This window comes from Pan troglodytes, chromosome 9, assembly GCF_028858775.2.
Source record: "Pan troglodytes isolate AG18354 chromosome 9, NHGRI_mPanTro3-v2.0_pri, whole genome shotgun sequence".
Lineage (NCBI taxonomy): Eukaryota > Metazoa > Chordata > Mammalia > Primates > Hominidae > Pan > Pan troglodytes.
In genome coordinates this window covers 136,601,931-136,618,179 of record NC_072407.2, presented here as the reverse complement: position 1 = coordinate 136,618,179, position 16,249 = coordinate 136,601,931, and positions in this window count along the sequence as shown.

Here is a 16,249-nt window from a genome sequence, read left to right as displayed (position 1 = left end):
CATATACCTGCAGTTTTTTTTGTTTTTTTTTTTTTTTTTTTTTTTTTTTTTGAGACGGAGTCTCGCTGTGTCTCCCAGGTTGGAGTGCAGTGGCGCGATCTCGGCTCACTGCAAGCTCCGCCTCCCAGGTTCATGCCATTCTCCTGCCTCAGCCTCCCAAGTAGCTCGGACTACAGGCGCCTGCCAACACGCCCGGCTAATTTTTTGTATTTTTAGTAGAAACGGGGTTTCACCGTGTTAGCCAAGATGGTCTCGATCTCCTGACCTCGTGATCCGCCCGTCTCGGCCTCCCAAAGTGCTAGGATTACAGGCGTGAGCCACCGCGCCCGGCCTACCTGCAGTTTTAAGAAGCCAAGTTAATCCCAAATAGGATAAATTCAAAGATATCCATGCCAAGAGACATCAGAGTCAAATTTCTAAAAATTGAAGGCATCTTACTTACATAGGAAAAACAATTCTAATGACAATGTATTTCTCACCTGAAATCATGAAGGCAAGAAAGTATTGGCACACTGTTTCAAGTGCTGAAGAAAAGAACTTTTAATCTAGAATTATATATCCAGAAAAAGTATCCTGCAAGAATAAAACAGAAATCAAGACATTCTCGAATGAAGAAAAACTAAGTAAATTTGTCACCAGCACCCTACCTTAAAAGTATGCATAAGAAAGTTCTCTAAACAGAAAGAAAATAATAAAAGAAAAAATCATGGAAAGGAAAAATACATGCTAATAGTTAAAAAGATGAGTAAATGCAATAGACTTTAGAACTCTTCTTGAATACTTCAAATTATGTTTGAAGGCTAAGAAAATATTATAATACTGTCTAGTGTATTTTTAGATGTAAGTAAAGGAAACGTTTCAGATAATTATATTTTACATGGGTAGATAAAGGAATGTAAAATTTGGTAAGGATTGTATACTTTACTCAAACTGGAGCAAAGTTTTTGTATCATATTAAAGTTATGTAAGTATAATATATTGCAATTAATCTAAACAACATAGTCATGAGTCAAAATGTTAATCATAACCTCCGGGACAAGCATTAGAAAAATAACAAAAATGAGTAAAATAAATGACAATGTGATTACAATGTAAGAGAAGATATTTTAACAAAATAAGGTAATAATAAAAAAAGAAACAAAAATGATGTCAGATATTTAAAAAGCAAAGACCAAAAAGCAGGAATAAACCTTAATAATTATTACATTAAACATAATAAATTAAACACTAAAATTTAAAGAAAGAGATCGGCAGGCTATCTTTTAAAAACGTAATTCAACAATGTGCTATATACAAATGATACTGTTAAGATTTAAAGACAAAAATAAATTAAAAGTAAGAAGGTAACAATGAGATAGCACACAAACAGTAACCAAAAACCAATTGGAGTATCTATACCAATATCGGACAAAACAGATTTCAACACAAAAACTGTTATCACAAACCACAAAAGGACATTTTATAATAATAAAAGGGTCAATCTATCAAGAAGGTAGAAGAGTCATGAATATATACAAATTAAACAAGAAAGCTTCAAAATACATGAGCATAAAATAAATGAAGGGAAAAAGAGATAATTCAACAGTAATAGTTGTTGGTTTCCATACCCCACTTTCGGTAATGGATAAAACAACAGGACAGAAGAGCAATAAAATACATAAGAAAACTGTAAACTCATGAGACATCTCTACATCTGTGGAACACTTCACCCACAGCAGCTTTCCACACATTCTTCTTCAGTGCACACGGAACACTCTCCAGCAGAGACCACATGGTAGGTCACAAAACAGGTGTTAATACATTTTTAACAATTTAAATCATAGAAAGTATGTTCTCTATCCACAATAGAATGAAATTAGAAATAAAAAATAAAATTTGAGAAATTCTCAACTTTATAAAAATTAAAAAATTGCTAAACAAGCAATGGATACAACAAAGAACACATCAGAAGAGATATTAGTCAATACTTTTGAGGTGAAAAACAAAAGCACAACATACCAAAAAATATGGGATATAGCAAAAAAGAGTGCTTAAAAGAAAATTTATAGCTACAAACACCTATAATAAAAAATCTCAAATCTATAACCTAATCTTTCACCTGAAGACACTAGAAGAAAAGCAAACCAAACCCAAAGCAATCAGAAGGAAGTCATGACCGGTGGGAAAAACAAAATAAAGAATAAAAACCAATAGAGAAAATCAAGAAAAATAAAAGTTGTTTCTCCACAAATATCAACAAAATTGACAAACCTTTAGCTAGACCACAAAAAAAGGGTTGAATTATTACAAAAAGAAATGAAAGTGAAAGCATTAGCGTCAACTTTACAGAAATAAAAAGTACTATAAAAGAATACAGTGAACGATTGTGTGCCAAAAAAATCAGATAACCTAGTGAAAATGGATAAATGTTTAGAAGGACACAAACTACACAAACTAACTCAGAAAGAAATAGAAAATAGGAAAAGATCTCTAACAAGTAAATAGAGGCCAGGCACTGTGGCTCACACCTGTAATCTCAACACTTTAGGAGGTGGAGGCAGGAAGATTTAAGGCTAGGAGTTCAAGGAGAGGCTGGACAACAAAGTGAGACTCCCATCTTTACAAAAAATAAAAATAAAACAAATAGAAGAGTATGGCAGTGTGCACCTGTAGTCCCAGTTACTCAAGAGGCTGAGGCAGGAGGATCACTTGAGCCCAGGAGTTGGAGGCTGCAGTGAGCTACTGTTGTACCACTGCACTCCAGACTAAGTGACAGAGTAAAACCTGTGTCAAAAATAAATAAACAAACAAATAAATATACTGACTTAGTAGTTTTTTTTTTAAGTTTCCACAAAGAAAAGTTAGGACAAGATGGCTTCACTGGTACATTGTACCAAACACATAAAGAAGAATTAACACCGATTCTTCACAATGTCTTCCAAAATATAGAGGAGGTGGAAACACAGCTCACCTTATTTTGTGAGCCAGTTCCTGGCTTGTAGACAGCACTTTCCTCCATGCCCTAGCATGCTGCTGAGAGCATGTGGAGGCTCTCTGAGGTCTCCTCTCATAAGGGCACTAATCCTACCGCGAAGGCCTCACCCTCATGACCTCATCTAAACCTCATCACCTACCAAAGGCCCATCTCTGAACACCACCACGCTGAGAGTTAGGGTTTCCACATATCAATTGGAGGGGGATGACAATTTAGTACATAGCAGACACCAAAATTTAACATGCATTACCGTTTATAATCACTCAAAACAATGTGAAATGAAAACTATAGATCTGACAAAACATGTATAGGACATGTATGCTAAATCCTACACAGTCCTAGTAAAAGAGATAATAGAAGATCTAAATAAACGGAAAGACATACCATATTTGTGGGTTAGAAAACTCAACATATTAAACATGTCAATCTCCCTAAATTGGTATGCAGGTTTAAGGCAATTCCTATCAAAATCCCAGCAAGCTTTTCTATAAATACAGGCTGAATTGTTTTAAAATTTATATAGGAAGTGAAAAGAGCTAGAGTAGCTGAAACAATTTTGAAAAATAAAAAGAAAGTAGAAGAAATCACTCTAACCTAATTTCAAGACATATTATATTGCTATAGTAAGCAAGATTGTGTAGTATTGGTGGAGGGATAGACACACAGATTAACGGAACAGAAAAAGAATCCAGAGAAAGACCCCACAAATATGCCCGATTGATTTTGACCAAGGTGCAAAGCAATTTCCTGGAAGAGGGAGAATCTGATCAACGAACAGTGCTGGAGCAGTTGAACATCCACAGGGAAAAAACACCACTGATCTAAACCTCACACTTTATACAAAAATTAACTTCCAAATGGATCACTAACTTAGTACAGAATAGAAGCTGTAAAACTGTTTGTAAAATACTAACAACAGCATAGGAGAAAATCTTTGGGACTGAGGGCTAAGCAAAAAGTTCTTAGACTTGATACCAAAAGCAAATCCATAACAGGAAAAAATTGATAAATTAGACTTCATCAAAATTAACAACTTTTTCCCTGCAAAAACTCCTCTCAAAACTCAAAACAACAATCAATCCAATTAGAAAATGAGCAAAAGATATGAAGAGACATTTAACTAAAGATAATATACAGAGGGTAAATAAGCAAATGAAAACATTTTCAACATCATTAGTCATTAGGAAAATGCAAACTAAAACCACAGGAAGATATTACTGCACCCTTGTCAGAATGCCTAAAACAAAAACTAGTGACGACATGAAATGCCAGCAAAGTTGCCGAGAAGCTGGATCACCAGTGGATTGGAAGTCTAAACTGGGGAGAATGCAAACTGCACAGTCTCAATAAACAGAGCATTCAAGTACCATACAATCCAGAAATAGCATTCCTGGGCATTTTTATAAGAAAACAAAACAATTATGTTTACACAGACAAAGCAACTTTATCCATAATAGTCAAACAGTGAATCAGCCCAGACATCCTTCAACAGGTGAATGGTTAAATGAACTGTGCCCCTTCCATCTGATAGGATAGTACTCAGCTATGAAAAGGGGCAAGCTACCAACACACACGACAAAGTGGATGGGCCTTCAGAGATTAGGCTGAGTGAAAACACCAATCCCAACAGGTGACATGCTGTTTGACTTCATGTATATAACATTCTTGACATGGTAAAATTATATAATGGAGAACAGATTAGTGGTTGCCAGGAGACAGGGAGGAGACAATGGGGGGAAGTTGGCATGTGCCTACAAAAGGGTGAAAGAAGGTGTTCACTGTATCAAAGTCAATCTCTTGGTTGTGATATTCTCTATAGTTTTACTTGGTGTTACCACTGGAGGAGACTGAGTAAAGGGAACAAGGATCTCTCTGTATTATTTTTTTCAACTGCATGTGAATCTACAATTCTCTCAGTATAATAAGTTAAATTAAAAGCAAAAATATTTTGTGCACACCTCATTGGGATATGTGTTCCTGGGAGGCATGAGGGATGGAATTAGGAGAGGGGAGGGAGACATGAGGGGCATGCTGCCACGCTGGAGCCATATGACCTGCTGCAAGCCAGGACCAGGAGGAACACGAATGATCTTGTTCATTCTCTTTCCCTTCTCCATCTCTCATTGTTCCTTAAGCCCATGGAAACTTAACTTTCCAACCCTTCTGGGTTATATCAATCCTGGAGAAACCAAAGGCCTGTGTTTGCTTCATGTCCCTAACTGGGGCAGAACAGAAATGCCTTGAAGGGCTCATGCTCACAACTACTCCCGAAGGTTAACAGGTAGGAGGTGGGGAGCCAGGCTGACACTCATTCTGCAAGACCAGCACCAAGCATGAACGGGGAAGGGAAATCACATGCCGGCAGCCTGTGAGTCATCACTGCACTCATCCCTCCACTTCACCCTCAAAACACCTGGATGGGGGTCACTCTCATCATATAGGGGTGCACCAGGCAGGATCCTGTGCTTGGAGCACCGCATCCCTGAGAGCACGGATCCTACAGTAGATAAAGTGTATTCTCTTTCTCTGCTCTTTTCACACACACATGCGCGCGCGCACACACACACACGCGTGCGCGCACACACACACACACAGCTCAACATTATGATTTGTGAGTGCTAAAAGGAAGTGGCTATTGGATGGGGGAGGGGGTGGATGTCTCACTGGAGGCTCCTGTGCTGGGAGGGGAGGTGGGGGATGCTTAGGGAGAGGGAAAGAATGAGTCTATAGTGTGAAGCCAACATCAAACCCCACTATGAGAACTGCCAACTTTAGAGCACTCTGAAAGGGACAATGCCTTTTCTATTTCCCATCTTTTATGCTTGGTAGACTTGATGTGGCCAGAGGGAAAGTCATAAAGCCTCTTGTCTCAGCTCATCATCATGTTCACTCTTAATTTTCTTTGCCTTATTATCTATAAATCCCTCTTATTACATAGTGACCCCTTAATAAAACTTCATTTTTCTCCCCACCTCCATCTCCCCAGCACCACCCCTCCCCTTCTGCACCTGGAGCCCAGGAGAGGAGGCTCAGAGTGAGCCTGCATCTCCAGGGAAGAATGCCAGTCCCAGGAACTGCCTCCTTCCTAGCCCTTGCTCCCTGAAGTCCCAGAACCCAGGGTGCCCACCACAGGGCTTGCCACTGTCCCCTGGGTGGCCTGCCTGGCAGAGCAGGACAGGAGCTGCCAGGGGCCTCTCTGCAGCCTCCTTTCTTGGGTGTCAGAGGCACATCAGGTGGGGAAGGGAGGGTGGGACTCAGGCATACAGGGCTGTGGGTCCTGGTGGGCAGAAACCTTCCTGCAGGGGTGGGATTGAGCTCACACACCCCTGACATGCTTGTCCGAAAATCCTGACTCCTGTCACTCCTGGGGTTGCCCATCCAGCACATTCAGGACTGTTAGACAAAGCAGGACTGGAGCCCCTTCCAGAGTCAGGCAAGCCTGCTTGGCACCATGCATGCGCCTTAATTAGAACAAATAGCCTTAGACACACAATAAAATAAAAAATTGATGATTCAGTGACAGCTAATCATTTGCAAGAAACAACAGATGCCTGTACAATGAAGATATATTTCATGGTGTTTTTTTAAAGCACATTTAACTAACTGAATAATGCATTATAATGATTATGCTGATATTTCTAAATATGTTAAGAATTTATAATAAAATCTTTCCTCTGAGGATGCCAAGTTTTACTTAATTGGTGATGAAGTTGACACAGAAGGGGTGCAGGCTCTTTTCACACACCCACCACCACAGCCTCTGAGAGTGCACACAGAGGAAAATGTCTGTGGTGCCTGGGAGACGAGGAGCAGTGCCTGCCTGGAGTTGGATGCAGGCCATAGAAACCTACCCCGGGTGGTGACACATGAGATCAATAACATGTGATCCATTCTAGGGTGAGAGAGGACCGGCTATTCCCTAAATCCCTTAAGGACAGAGAAAGAGACTATTGGCCTGGGCTGTAGATAAGGAGAAAGTCCCCCTGTGGCCAGGAGTTGAGGGGCAAGATCCTACCCCTGACACCCAGCTGGCCAACGACATCTTTAGCCAGGACCTGCCTGGGATAGGGGAGGGAACGGGAGAAACAAGGAGGCGCTGCAACAATTCTGCCTCAGGCCCCAGTGGAGTCACTGGACTTATCCACCTGTGATGAGCAACTAGACCTCTGGACATCATGAACAAAACAACCCTTTGTAGACATTGGGCAAGAGGGTGAGGAGCTTACTACCAGCATCTAAACCCACTGAGCCATAAGCTGCTGAGCTGATGGGGAAGGCGTGCATCCTCTCCCTAGGCTGCCCCAGCGGGGGCTGCTCCCCCAACAGAGTGGCCGGGCTGTGTGGGCATAATCCGTTCCGTTACCCAGCTGGACACTGCTGTCTTAGGAGGTCTCCCAGATATAAGCTTATTAATTTTGTTAATTTTGCAATGACCTAATTATAACTACTTAAAGGCAGATCAGTTCTTGTCATTTGATGGTGAAAATCAGAATTGCTTCCTCTCCAAATCTTTCATTCCTCTTAATATAAATCAGTATTCTCACCATCGCCTACAAGGGCCAAGGCCACCTGGTCTGGGCTCCTGTATTAGTTCAGCCTCAGTCTGAAGCCAGCCCCTGCTGACAACGTGCACACCCACGTGCCTGTCTCCCAAGTCCCACACGTGTGGTTGGATCTGAATCCACAGCAGGTCAAACGTGTCTCTTCTGGTTCATTTCTCACTGGAGCTATATCGACAGTTGGTGAAGTGCTCCTGGCATCAAAATTAGCAGATTATTCAAGGAAGGTATTAAGTTGGCTCAGATTTCCCGCTTCGAGGCCAAGATATCAATGTTGCATAGCCAGGAGCTCTCGAGTTTATCTGGAGCTGCTTGAAGCTCCAGTTCACAGATAGGCACAGGAAGGGAGAGGTGACTGGGCTTGGAGCTGTCCTCCTCACCCCAGACTGCCAGGCCTGCATCGCTGGGGCCATCAGCTCCCCTGACAGGCTCGCGGAGTGCTGGGCTTCTGTAGCCATCTGAGGTTTAGATAGACCAGGAGAGAACAGAGCCCGAGAGAGGGGCGGAGCAATGCTTTTGGAGGGCTTCTCATGCAGCAGACACAAGCCTAGAGGCTTGATATCCCCATGCCCAGTTTCACAGGGAGGCTCCAAGGCGCAGAGGGGTTAGGTCACTGGCCCAGGGTCCTGAGTGACTGGCGTGGTAGCGAGGGTGTAAGGCAGAGGCCTGAGTGCCAGGGCAGCAGGTGCTGCTGTGTGTGTGTGAGGGAGCCAGTCCCCTCGGACCCCTCAGCTGGAGAGGAGCCCCTCGCCAGAACACAGGCAGCTGAGCTGAAACCGGGAACCTCGGAAACCCGGACACAGTTAGGTTAGTGGGAGCTTTTGTTGACTTTTGGACTTACTTCATTATAGAAACATCCACATTACATGAGAGTAGAAAGAAGAGTGAAGGGTGTTCAGCCTCAGCCTCTGTACCTCCCCCAGCTCATGCCTGGCTTCTTTCATCTCCCCACCCTCAGATCTCTCCTTGGAGATTTTCTAGCAAATTCCAGGCATTACAATTTTACCTGAAAGTACTTCCTCATGTATTTTTAATAAATAAACATATTTAGCCCATACTGCACTTCTACAATTATATCTAACAAGATTTCTAACAATTAAACTAATACTTGGCTTATGCTCAAATTTCTCGAGGTTTTCAAAAAAGTGGGGAGAGGGACCTTCTTACAGTCACTGTGTTTCAATCAGGTTTTATCCAGGGCCTACACACGCCGGCTGCTTTCTTTACACCTGTCACACCTGCATTCCCCTCTTCCCATGCAGTTTATTCTGTTCAAGAAACTAGGTCATTTATTTCTGCAGAATTTCCCACGTTCTAGATTTAGCCAGGAAGAAATTAAACTTCCATGTAACCAGGGCGCTCAAATCGTCGGGATGAGAGCCTAGTTTGTGGCTGCTTTGCAGGGTTGTTTCTTAGACAGCGCTACAATCTCGTTACGTTGTGTCAGATGTTGTCGTGGGGGCTTTTAGATGTGCCGTCTAAAGTCAGGAGAGTGACTGGCGATTGTCATGACAATGACCAGGACAGCAGTGACTATGCAGTGAGTGATTACCCTGTGCCCGCTCTTTGCTGAATACTTCCCAGGCATGTTTTTACTCAAGTCCATTCTCATTTTACAGAGGAGGAAGTTGATGAACAAAAACTAAACAAATGACTTGCCCCAGGGCACACAGCTGGTCGTCTGAACCAAAGCTGGAATTCGAACGCAGGTCTGTCTCACTGCAAAGCCGCCCCCTCTTCTCCAACCCTCTGTGGGATTTGGTGACTTGAGTGCAGGGGAGCGTCCACCAGTGACCCTGCGGGACAGAAGATAAGTGAATGGGGAGGTTTTGTTAAGAAAGCCTGGGTGCCAGAGAGACAACCATGAAAACTCCTTACGACCTGTTTAGGAAAAGCTTTCTCAAAGCGGGAGCTGTTCCGGGGAGCAGGAGAGAGAGAGGATGCATGTGGTCTGCGTACGGGTGTGGGGCAGAGGGTGTTGCCCAGCCCCCTCTCATTCGTGGCATGCATATGTGGAGGGTGTGAGCACTGCAAGGCACCAGGGCATGCTGGCATCCCTCCATGGGGCTGCTACTTGCTGCCGAAGGGGGCCAGCTGGGGAGGCCCATGGCAGTCCCAGTCTCCACCTGCAAAGGGGAGGAATCCACATCTCAGCCCAGGTGTGAACCAGCTCTCAGAGCAACAGGCTGCCATGGCCTCCCTGTCAGAAAGTCCCAATGTTGGCTGTGTGATTAGTGCTCGAGCATGTAGAGTGTTCAAGCTGGAATGGAGGGAGAAGCCAGGAGCCACGGTGGGAAAGATCATGTCTTCAAGTGACCGAGGGAGCTGAAAAGCGCAGTTTCGGCCTCAGAATGATTGTAGCTCTTCCTGGATTCTCCTCCACTGGAAAAAGTGTTGCTGTTGGGATCAGAGGACCTGGCTTTGTGTCTGGTCTTTAGCATTTACTAAACCTTAGAATGCTCATTTAAACTCCCTGAGCTTCCATCTTCCCACCTCCATCATGAGAACAGCACCTTGAGAACTCACTGAATAGGCCCTTCTGCAGGGTCTCCGACGTGCTGCACTGTGCTGGGACCTGGGAAGGAAAGGCTCTGACAGTCATTCTCATTCCTGCCGTCTCCCTGATGCAGAAGACAACATTTCAGTAAAGTTTAAATAAAAAATATATACGTATGAAACTGGTTTACAAACTACTGCTCAATACCAAACCACGAGTGGCAGTACTGCGAGTATTGAGTAAGTCTCGAAGCCTGAGTCTCTCATCCCACACAGTGCTTGGTTCACTGTGGAAGGTGCAGGAAGAGGGAGAGGCTCCTTATCCTGTAGGGGTCACAGTCATGTACAGGAGATGACCACATGCCCAGATGGCAATGACACCTGGCCAGAGGAGGAAAGTGCCGCAATGCAGCTACAAACCAATCCCAGGCTGCCAAGAGGCTGGAATGCTGTGTTCAAAATGGGAGGGGCAGGTGTATCAGGAAGCTTCACCTTTGGATTGTGTCCAGGAGTTTGAAATTTCAACATAGAGTGCCTAGAAAAGTGGGTTTTTAGAGGAGAGAACCTTCTGTCATTCCAGGATTGAGACTGAGAAATGAGCCAGCTTCCTGGAAAGAAGGCTGGAGAAGCCATATTAGGAGCCCAGGGGCTGGGCTCATTTGCACCAAGCCAGAGTGCACCTCAGACCGAGCCGTTGCTGATATCTGCAGGTGCCAGTTGTTCTCCAGCATTGCCAAGCCTGCCCCCCAACTGACAGGAGGAGCTGGAAGGGGGATCTGGGCAGCAGAGATTCTCAGGAGACTCTGGGCCACACAGCAGGAGATGCTATTTATGGGAAAGAAAAGCTACCCAATGCCTTGGGTGCTGTTTCCAGAAAGTTCTCTGGTCATGGCAACACATAGGGATCACATTTCGGGAGCATCTATAGAGCATTTTCATTTTTCTGCCTGGGCTTGTGTGTCCGCTGTGATGTCACAAGATGAACCCAGGCAGCCTCCAGCTATGACCTAGTGGTGGTGAGGCTCCAGGAGAAGCCATAGGTCTGAGGGATGACGGTAACCAGGCTCATGCTGTCACCCTCCTAGCAGCACCATCTGCATAGGACTTTCAAGTTTACAGACACCTTTCACCCCTCTCACTTCAGGTGAGCCTCAGAATTAGCATGTGAGTCTGTTTTACAGATGAGGAAACTAACATGCAGAGGGCAGTATCTACTCAGGATCATAATAAGGGCAAAGTCAGGAAGCTCTTCTGATTTAAGTCTGACTTCTATGGGTTATAGGAAACTTGGAAAAGAGAAGCGCTCACAGTCCAAGTTTCCAAACCTAGGATTTCCCCACTTCATTCGCGTGAATGCAAATGGGAAGGCTTCTCTCTGTCAGCGCCAATGACACATCGCAGAGCCAAGGGACTCCCCAATTTCCCAACAATGCTTGGGGCCCTGGCAGGACCAAAAAAGCTCAGTGAAGCTAATTCTCGAGAGGGTAAAAGGCCTGTTCAAGGATCCATGGCAGTAGGTAGTGGGTCCAAGGCTTCTGGTTACAGAGTGTCCTGCTTTCTTCCCAGGATGTCCAGGGGTCTCCCGAGTGAATCTTCTCTTCCACGGCAGCCTACACAGCACTGGTGACATGGATAGCACCTTCCTCCCATGAATCCGGAGCTTCCTGAGGGCAGGCTGAGCTCCTTTTTTCCTCTGCACTTCCTCACAGCTGCTCCCAGTCTCCCCATCCCCATCAAACAGCCGTTCTGCACTGTGTCTTATTGGAAATACAGATCAGCCTCATGAATTATGTCCCAACAGCGGCCAGTGGACACTGGGGAAACATTTCTCTTGGGGGCTGCACAGAGGCCTGGGGCTTCCGTGAATTGCCTCAGAGCACGGGGACCATGCCCTGATGTATAGTGGTCCAGCCAGCGCCACGCCTGGCCCCCGAGGCTATCCCCATCTTGGTACCCGCTGCCACCTTCTCCCCTTCCAGACAGGGACCCCAGGGTCGGCATCTCCCTGGGAAGCTTTCTGGAATTCCCCTCCTTCCTGCCGTCCCTGTGACCCTCTCCTCCCGGGAGTGCCTGCGCCCCTGCTGCCCAGAGCCTCCTGTCCCTGGGGGTCAGAGGCCCCTGCTCAGTGCCCACCGCACAAGTGAAAGGCAATAGGGAGACATGTGGTGGTTGGCAGTGGCACAGGCAGGTCCCAGGATGCATGGATCTCATTCCAGCCTGCTCCCACCTCAACACTCTGTCCCCACAGGGGGGAGGAGAGGGAAGGGGCCACCTTAGACACCTGGAGTGTAGGCACTTCCTCTCCAGGACCTCTGACCTGCCTTTCCCTTGAACTGGAATAATGGTTCACACTCACCAAGCACTCGCTCTGTGTCAGGCACCTGGCTAAATTTTCAATACATTCTACATCATTTGTCCCTCACCAATAGTCCTATGAAACATTTTACAGATTGGGAATCTAAGGCTTACAGAGTGTGACTCCTGCTGAAAGTCACACAGGTAGTGACAAGGTGAGGGCTACCTGGCTTCATCGCTTGAGCCTTCCCCCCAGAGCTGCCCTGTCTCTTGCCACAGCCACACTGCTCAGAGCAGGTCAGGACGGCAACTCTGTCCTCTCCAACGCAGCCCAAGTGTCTGGGTTGGGGCGCCTCGTTCTGCTTCCAGGGCCCTGTGAGTCATGGGTGGGTTGGTTTTTGCTCCTCGACTCCTGCGCCACCCAATGCTCTCCCTAGGGAGCCGCACCCTTCTCAAGGCCCGCCTCTACCCTGCCTTCTCCAGGGCCCACCTCTACCCTGCCTTCTCCAGGGCCCGCCTCTACCCTGCCTTCTCCAGGGCCCGCCTCTACCCTGCCTTCTCCAGGGCCCGCCTCTACCCTGCCTTCTCCAGGGCCCGCCTCTACCCTGCCTTCTCCAGGGCCCGCCTCTACCCTGCCTTCTCCAGGGCCCGCCTCTACCCTGCCTTCTCCAGGGCCCGCCTCTACCCTGCCAGGCACACTGGTGTCTCCATGTGGACTCTTCCAAATGTTGCTCTCTGTCCCTGGTTCCACTCATGTGACGCACCCTTCTGTCACTGCTGGGGTGGGTCAAAATCCACACTCAATCAGGGAGAAAGTGCTGTCCCACAGCAGGGCTGCTCGCAGAGCTCAGGGGGAACAGAGACCCTCCCCGTGGGAGGCCATGGGGACAGGGGCTGGAATGACCCCAGTAGCTGGGCTGCAGCTGGGTTCACCCCAGGTCTGGACCTCAGAGTTTAGCTAGAGAAGAGGGCTCATGAAATCACCCAAGCTGAGACTGGAAGGACTTAAATAGTGATTTGACCTAAATGTTCAGTTTTTATTGAAATCAGATATATTCTGAGTTCATCCTGCCTCTGAGCTTCTAGATGAGACTGGCTGCATCATGACCTGTGGCAGCCCAGTACCCTCTCCAAATTGGGAAATCCCAGAGGCTGGGGTGTCTCCTGGTCAGCCCTGGAGGCAGTTTCTATTTTCCTCCGAGTCCTCCTTCCCCTCCTTCCCCTCTACTCTTGCAGGATTTTCCTCCAAGTCCTCCTTCCCCTCTACTCTTGCGGTGGCTCCTGTGTCAGGTGCACTGTCAGCTGCAACGTGGGCCCTGCATCAGCTCTCTGATTTCTAGCCACAAAAATTCCCACTCATGCCGGCAGCTGGGGATGCCATCTGGGGCCTCCTCCTGCCCAGCAAGAGCCTGCTGAGCCTGGGCTCCCCGCACTGAGCTCCAGAAGTAGCCCAGATGAAGTGTCCTTCACAGAGACCCTACCAGCCCTGCCAAGACAAGTCCTAGGACCGGGACTGGAGTGCAGAATTTTTAGTGCAGGCATCGAAGGTGCTAAGAGCCAAAGCCGCAGGCAAGACAGAGTCTTCTGGGGAAAGCTCAGATCTAACCTAGAGGCCATGCTCACCCACCTGATCACAGGGTGGGCTACAGAGATAGGAGTGGAGAAGCCAGAGAAGAAACAGGGCAAGAGCAGGTCTGGAAGAATGAGGGCAAGTATCACAAATCACAGCACAAGTTGCTGTCATCAGGGAAGTGCTAGCAAATGCAGAGAATAGCACCCTAAGATCCAGAGAGAGCTGCACACCTTTTTTTTTTAAGTTGAAGGAAGTGTGAGGAGCAGCAATTTGTCCTTCTTCTTAAATGAGATGGACCATAACCTAGTCCCTTAGACCCTCAAAATTTCATACAGGTGAATGTATTGTCATGATTCTGTCCTCCCATTTCTGGCACACCCCCATATCACTATTTGCACATTTCTTAATCTCCAGGTCCAATCAGTGTGGTGTTTTTTATGTGACCAGCATGATGAGCCCTGGAATGTTGAGGCAGTTAGATCCCGCTGGACTGCATTCGGATTAGAGATCAAGAAAGTTAGCAGAGCTATGGTGCACAAGAGTAAAACTGTACTGCTGTCCTTGCTATGTAAGAGCAAGCTGCCACGGGTTCTTCCTCATTATGAGAATTGGCAAAAAAAAATTTTCACCAAATAAGCAGCTGCCTCTCAGGAGTCAGAGATTGTGTCTTATTGTAAGTGCCCTGGCAAGAGACAGAAGCCAACTTTCTATAATTAGAACAGGGAAAATTTAATGTAAAGAATTACTAACTAGTAACAGTAACATGGTGAACTACTAAAAGGGGTAAGAGAAAAATAACTCAAAGGAATACAGACTTGGCAAATGCAGGGATTTCTACCTACCTCTAGGACTGAGTGGGACAGCCAAGGAGGAAAAGGGCTCACTCAGCCCCAAAGTTAAGAGTCAGACCTGCGGCTGTCATCTGTGGGTGGAAAAGAAGTCCCCTGAGGTGCTGGCAGGGCAGAGATGGTCCATGGGAAGTCATCCTCTGGCATGCCGGACAAGCTTACTGGGCACCCCAGGACCCCAGAATTCCAGCCATGCTGCAATAGGATAAAGAGCACACAGGAATCAGGAACAGAGGGCTCAACCTCTGCTGTACCTTGTAACTTCCCTCCAGGGTCGACTATTGAAAAAGCATCGCATTGCACCCGCTAGCTGGGGAGACAGAGCCACAGGGCCAAGCTCAAGGATCACAAAGCAGGCCAAGGGGAGACAGATTCCAGTGGAGAGGCAGTGAGATGATGATCGGTGCATTAATTCACTCCAGTGAGAACACCACTCCAGGGGAGTAGCTGTGCCTGGAGCTTCCCCCAGCTAAGCTTATGATATTATCCATCAACTGCCAATCTAGTTTGTTTGTACAGGGGCCAGGAGGGTGACTTTAATAAGGATATGGCCCAAGACACAGCCTAGCTGAATGAGGAAAGCACAGACTGTGGCAGATGTCTCTGGTTTCCCACAGCATGTCTTCAACCCAGCTCTGGTTTCAGAGCTGCCTGAGATAAACAACTACAGGCAAGTTCAGGTTCTCGGTGGAAATGCCCTGCTTCAAGCAGCGTGTGTCAGATCCTCCCTCATTCTTCCTCAGGGCCCTCCTCCCCCACCACAGCCTCTCTGTGCCTCAGCTTCTTCCAGCCTATGGCACTCGGGCCTGGAGGTCCTGTCGTGTGGTGCTGACCAAGCTCTCACCTGGCTCACCGGCCCAAGGACAAGTAGTGTAGCAGCTGTGGGAGTTAATGTCCCTGGAGACAAATTTCAAACAATGTGAGATGGGCCTCAGTGACTAAATGTCCATCCCAGCAATCTTTATGTGAAAAATTATCAGAGGTCTCAGCAAACTTGAGTCAGTTTTTCTCATGGGACTTCCCTCAGTAACACACATTTACACTGGCTTTTCTTCAGGTCTTTCTTAATCTCCCTCCCTCCTCACTCCATCTTCCTGCTATCATCTTCAACATAAAACATAAAACTACTTGCACTCAACGCTGGGTCTTGGGCTCTCTGCTTCCCAAGGAAACCGAGCAAGGGCCCAGCCTGCCCAGGGTAATCACCTCTGACACCGATCATCCATATGGTTCCGATTGCCCTTCACAAGCTGCTCATCCAGCTCCAAAATCTCACCCTGACAGCTGGCTTCCAAGAACTTCTCTCATACAATTTATGCAGCCCAATTCCCCTAAAGAGTAGAGCCAGATGTGAGGATTTAGACTCAGGCTTTACTTAATAGATGCAATCCTGATACACGTGTGAAATAAATGGGAGATGGAGAAGAGAAGAAGGAAAAGTAGTTCGAGGTCAGGGGATCCTGCACTGGCCTCTGCTTCCTGGTGAGCCACTGAGAAGGTGGTC